The following is a 5,000-nucleotide window of genomic DNA, read 5'->3' as shown; positions in this document are numbered from 1 at the left end:
GAAAGATTATTATATAATTCGTGAAATTTTCCAAAGAGATTAAAGCACCTGGTATTCCCAGGCAGTCTCTCATCAAAGTGCTAACCAGACCTAAACCTGCTAAGATTCAGAGATCGGGCATTGACTCTATTTTTTGGCAAAATTATTATATACTAAGTGAAAAATGTCCAAAAAGCTTACAGCACCTGGTATTCCCAGGCAGTCTCCCATCCATGTACTAACCAGGCCCAAACCTGTTAATATTCAGAGATCGGGCATTGACTCTATTTTTTGGCAAAATTATTATATACTAAGTGAAAAATGTCCAAAAAGCTTACAGCACCTGGTATTCCCAGGCGGTCTCCCATCCAAGTACTAACCAGGCCCAAACCTGCTTAGCTTCCGAGATCAGACGAGATCGGGCATAGCCAGGTTGGTATGGCCGTAAGCGAAGACAGCAGCAAAGAGAGGGCTATTTAAAGACCAGCCAATCTAATCGCCAGTACATTATATAAGTAGGAAAGAAAACCCAAAAGCTTAAAGCACCTGGTATTCCTAGGCAGTCTCTCATCAAAGTGCTAACCATACCTAAACCTGCTAAGATTCAGAGATCGGGCATTGACCCTTTTTTTTTTTTTTTTTTTTTTTTTTTTAAAGAAAGATTATTATATTATTCGTGAAATTTTCCAAAGAGATTAAAGCACCTGGTATTCCCAGGCAGTCTCTCATCAAAGTGCTAACCAGACCTAAACCTGCTAAGATTCAGAGATCGGGCATTGACTCTATTTTTTGGCAAAATTATTATATACTAAGTGAAAAATGTCCAAAAAGCTTACAGCACCTGGTATTCCCAGGCGGTCTCCCATCCATGTACTAACCAGGCCCAAACCTGTTAATATTCAGAGATCGGGCATTGACTCTATTTTTTGGCAAAATTATTATATACTAAGTGAAAAATGTCCGAAAAGCTTACAGCACCTGGTATTCCCAGGCGGTCTCCCATCCAAGTACTAACCAGGCCCAAACCTGCTTAGCTTCCGAGATCAGACGAGATCGGGCATAGCCAGGTTGGTATGGCCATAAGCGAAGACAGCAGCAAAGAGAGGGCTATTTAAAGACCAGCCAATCTAATCGCCAGTACATTATATAAGTAGGAAAGAAAACCCAAAAGCTTAAAGCACCTGGTATTCCTAGGCAGTCTCTCATCAAAGTGCTAACCAGACCTAAACCTGCTAAGATTCAGAGATCGGGCATTGACTCTATTTTTTGGCAAAATTATTATATACTAAGTGAAAAATGTCCAAAAAGCTTACAGCACCTGGTATTCCCAGGCAGTCTCCCATCCATGTACTAACCAGGCCCAAACCTGCTAATATTCAGAGATCGGGCATTGACTCTATTTTTTGGCAAAATTATTATATACTAAGTGAAAAATGTCCAAAAAGCTTACAGCACCTGGTATTCCCAGGCGGTCTCCCATCCAAGTACTAACCAGGCCCAAACCTGCTTAGCTTCCGAGATCAGATGAGATCGGGCATAGCCAGGTTGGTATGGCCGTAAGCGAAGACAGCAGCAAAGAGAGGGCTATTTAAAGACCAGCCAATCTAATCGCCAGTACATTATATAAGTAGGAAAGAAAACCCAAAAGCTTAAAGCACCTGGTATTCCTAGGCAGTCTCTCATCAAAGTGCTAACCATACCTAAACCTGCTAAGATTCAGAGATCGAACATTGACTCTTTTTTTTTTTTTTTTTTTTTTTTTTTTTTTTTAATGAAAGATTATTATATAATTCGTGAAATTTTCCAAAGAGATTAAAGCACCTGGTATTCCCAGGCAGTCTCTCATCAAAGTGCTAACCAGACCTAAACCTGCTAAGATTCAGAGATCGGGCATTGACTCTATTTGTTGGCAAAATTATTATATACTAAGTGAAAAATGTCCAAAAAGCTTACAGCACCTGGTATTCCCAGGCGGTCTCCCATCCAAGTACTAACCAGGCCCAAACCTGCTTAGCTTCCGAGATCAGATGAGATCGGGCATAGCCAGGTTGGTATGGCCGTAAGCGAAGACTGCTGCAAAGAGAGGGCTATTTAAAGACCAGCCAATCTAATCGCCAGTACATTATATAAGTAGGAAAGAAAACCCAAAAGCTTAAAGCACCTGGTATTCCTAGGCAGTCTCTCATCAAAGTGCTAACCATACCTAAACCTGCTAAGATTCAGAGATCGGGCATTGACTCTTTTTTTTTTTTTTTTTTTTTAAATGAAAGATTATTATATAATTCGTGAAATTTTCCAAAGAGATTAAAGCACCTGGTATTCCCAGGCAGTCTCTCATCAAAGTGCTAACCAGACCTAAACCTGCTAAGATTCAGAGATCGGGCATTGACTCTATTTTTTGGCAAAATTATTATATACTAAGTGAAAAATGTCCAAAAAGCTTACAGCACCTGGTATTCCCAGGCAGTCTCCCATCCATGTACTAACCAGGCCCAAACTTGTTAATATTCAGAGATCGGGCATTGACTCTATTTTTTGGCAAAATTATTATATACTAAGTGAAAAATGTCCAAAAAGCTTACAGCACCTGGTATTCCCAGGCGGTCTCCCATCCAAGTACTAACCAGGCCCAAACCTGCTTAGCTTCCGAGATCAGACGAGATCGGGCATAGCCAGGTTGGTATGGCCGTAAGCGAAGACAGCAGCAAAGAGAGGGCTATTTAAAGACCAGCCAATCTAATCGCCAGTACATTATATAAGTAGGAAAGAAAACCCAAAAGCTTAAAGCACCTGGTATTCCTAGGCAGTCTCTCATCAAAGTGCTAACCATACCTAAACCTGCTAAGATTCAGAGATCGGGCATTGACTCTTTTTTTTTTTTTTTTTTTTAAATGAAAGATTATTATATAATTCGTGAAATTTTCCAAAGAGATTAAAGCACCTGGTATTCCCAGGCAGTCTCTCATCAAAGTGCTAACCAGACCTAAACCTGCTAAGATTCAGAGATCGGGCATTGACTCTATTTTTTGGCAAAATTATTATATACTAAGTGAAAAATGTCCAAAAAGCTTACAGCACCTGGTATTCCCAGGCAGTCTCCCATCCATGTACTAACCAGGCCCAAACCTGTTAATATTCAGAGATCGGGCATTGACTCTATTTTTTGGCAAAATTATTATATACTAAGTGAAAAATGTCCAAAAAGCTTACAGCACCTGGTATTCCCAGGCGGTCTCCCATCCAAGTACTAACCAGGCCCAAACCTGCTTAGCTTCCGAGATCAGACGAGATCGGGCATAGCCAGGTTGGTATGGCCGTAAGCGAAGACAGCAGCAAAGAGAGGGCTATTTAAAGACCAGCCAATCTAATCGCCAGTACATTATATAAGTAGGAAAGAAAACCCAAAAGCTTACAGCACCTGGTATTCCCAGGCAGTCTCCCATCCATGTACTAACCAGGCCCAAACTTGTTAATATTCAGAGATCGGGCATTGACTCTATTTTTTGGCAAAATTATTATATACTAAGTGAAAAATGTCCAAAAAGCTTACAGCACCTGGTATTCCCAGGCGGTCTCCCATCCAAGTACTAACCAGGCCCAAACCTGCTTAGCTTCCGAGATCAGACGAGATCGGGCATAGCCAGGTTGGTATGGCCGTAAGCGAAGACAGCAGCAAAGAGAGGGCTATTTAAAGACCAGCCAATCTAATCGCCAGTACATTATATAAGTAGGAAAGAAAACCCAAAAGCTTAAAGCACCTGGTATTCCTAGGCAGTCTCTCATCAAAGTGCTAACCATACCTAAACCTGCTAAGATTCAGAGATCGGGCATTGACTCTTTTTTTTTTTTTTTTTTTTTAAATGAAAGATTATTATATAATTCGTGAAATTTTCCAAAGAGATTAAAGCACCTGGTATTCCCAGGCAGTCTCTCATCAAAGTGCTAACCAGACCTAAACCTGCTAAGATTCAGAGATCGGGCATTGACTCTATTTTTTGGCAAAATTATTATATACTAAGTGAAAAATGTCCAAAAAGCTTACAGCACCTGGTATTCCCAGGCAGTCTCCCATCCATGTACTAACCAGGCCCAAACCTGTTAATATTCAGAGATCGGGCATTGACTCTATTTTTTGGCAAAATTATTATATACTAAGTGAAAAATGTCCAAAAAGCTTACAGCACCTGGTATTCCCAGGCGGTCTCCCATCCAAGTACTAACCAGGCCCAAACCTGCTTAGCTTCCGAGATCAGACGAGATCGGGCATAGCCAGGTTGGTATGGCCGTAAGCGAAGACAGCAGCAAAGAGAGGGCTATTTAAAGACCAGCCAATCTAATCGCCAGTACATTATATAAGTAGGAAAGAAAACCCAAAAGCTTAAAGCACCTGGTATTCCTAGGCAGTCTCTCATCAAAGTGCTAACCATACCTAAACCTGCTAAGATTCAGAGATCGGGCATTGACCCTTTTTTTTTTTTTTTTTTTTTTTTTTTAAAGAAAGATTATTATATTATTCGTGAAATTTTCCAAAGAGATTAAAGCACCTGGTATTCCCAGGCAGTCTCTCATCAAAGTGCTAACCAGACCTAAACCTGCTAAGATTCAGAGATCGGGCATTGACTCTATTTTTTGGCAAAATTATTATATACTAAGTGAAAAATGTCCAAAAAGCTTACAGCACCTGGTATTCCCAGGCAGTCTCTCATCAAAGTGCTAACCAGACCTAAACCTGCTAAGATTCAGAGATCGGGCATTGACTCTATTTTTTGGCAAAATTATTATATACTAAGTGAAAAATGTCCAAAAAGCTTACAGCACCTGGTATTCCCAGGCAGTCTCCCATCCATGTACTAACCAGGCCCAAACCTGCTAATATTCAGAGATCGGGCATTGACTCTATTTTTTGGCAAAATTATTATATACTAAGTGAAAAATGTCCAAAAAGCTTACAGCACCTGGTATTCCCAGGCGGTCTCCCATCCAAGTACTAACCAGGCCCAAACCTGCTTAGCTTCCGAGAT

The 5,000-nt window shown here is 40.6% G+C and overlaps 9 non-coding genes across 9 annotated transcripts in view; all 9 read right to left on the bottom strand.

Moving 5' to 3' along the window:
- Positions 1-310: 310 nt before the first annotated feature.
- On the bottom strand, positions 311-429 carry LOC128008679 (5S ribosomal RNA). Its single transcript, XR_008180412.1, has one exon. It is a non-coding gene; the product is annotated as a 5S ribosomal RNA (ribosomal RNA).
- A 516-nt stretch (positions 430-945) lies between these two features.
- Positions 946-1,064, bottom strand: LOC127994467 (5S ribosomal RNA). Its single transcript, XR_008167453.1, has one exon. It is a non-coding gene; the product is annotated as a 5S ribosomal RNA (ribosomal RNA).
- A 358-nt stretch (positions 1,065-1,422) lies between these two features.
- LOC128007912 (5S ribosomal RNA) lies at positions 1,423-1,541 on the bottom strand. Its single transcript, XR_008179657.1, has one exon. It is a non-coding gene; the product is annotated as a 5S ribosomal RNA (ribosomal RNA).
- Positions 1,542-1,925: 384 nt separating this feature from the next.
- Positions 1,926-2,044, bottom strand: LOC128007900 (5S ribosomal RNA). The gene has a single exon (XR_008179646.1). It is a non-coding gene; the product is annotated as a 5S ribosomal RNA (ribosomal RNA).
- Positions 2,045-2,554: 510 nt separating this feature from the next.
- On the bottom strand, positions 2,555-2,673 carry LOC128008678 (5S ribosomal RNA). The gene has a single exon (XR_008180411.1). It is a non-coding gene; the product is annotated as a 5S ribosomal RNA (ribosomal RNA).
- A 509-nt stretch (positions 2,674-3,182) lies between these two features.
- LOC128008676 (5S ribosomal RNA) lies at positions 3,183-3,301 on the bottom strand. The gene has a single exon (XR_008180410.1). It is a non-coding gene; the product is annotated as a 5S ribosomal RNA (ribosomal RNA).
- A 221-nt stretch (positions 3,302-3,522) lies between these two features.
- Positions 3,523-3,641, bottom strand: LOC128008675 (5S ribosomal RNA). The gene has a single exon (XR_008180409.1). It is a non-coding gene; the product is annotated as a 5S ribosomal RNA (ribosomal RNA).
- Positions 3,642-4,151: 510 nt separating this feature from the next.
- LOC128008674 (5S ribosomal RNA) lies at positions 4,152-4,270 on the bottom strand. The gene has a single exon (XR_008180408.1). It is a non-coding gene; the product is annotated as a 5S ribosomal RNA (ribosomal RNA).
- Positions 4,271-4,922: 652 nt separating this feature from the next.
- The window catches only part of LOC128007889 (5S ribosomal RNA), a 119-nt gene continuing 41 nt past the window's right edge, over positions 4,923-5,000 (bottom strand). The window contains exon 1 of the ribosomal RNA XR_008179635.1: positions 4,923-5,000. This exon is cut by the window's right edge and continues 41 nt beyond it. This is a non-coding gene — a ribosomal RNA (5S ribosomal RNA).

The sequence above is a fragment of the Carassius gibelio genome, chromosome B22, assembly GCF_023724105.1.
Source record: "Carassius gibelio isolate Cgi1373 ecotype wild population from Czech Republic chromosome B22, carGib1.2-hapl.c, whole genome shotgun sequence".
Taxonomy (NCBI): Eukaryota; Metazoa; Chordata; class Actinopteri; order Cypriniformes; family Cyprinidae; genus Carassius; species Carassius gibelio.
Note: the sequence above shows the minus strand (reverse complement) of the source record. Positions and strands in the feature narration are given on the sequence as shown.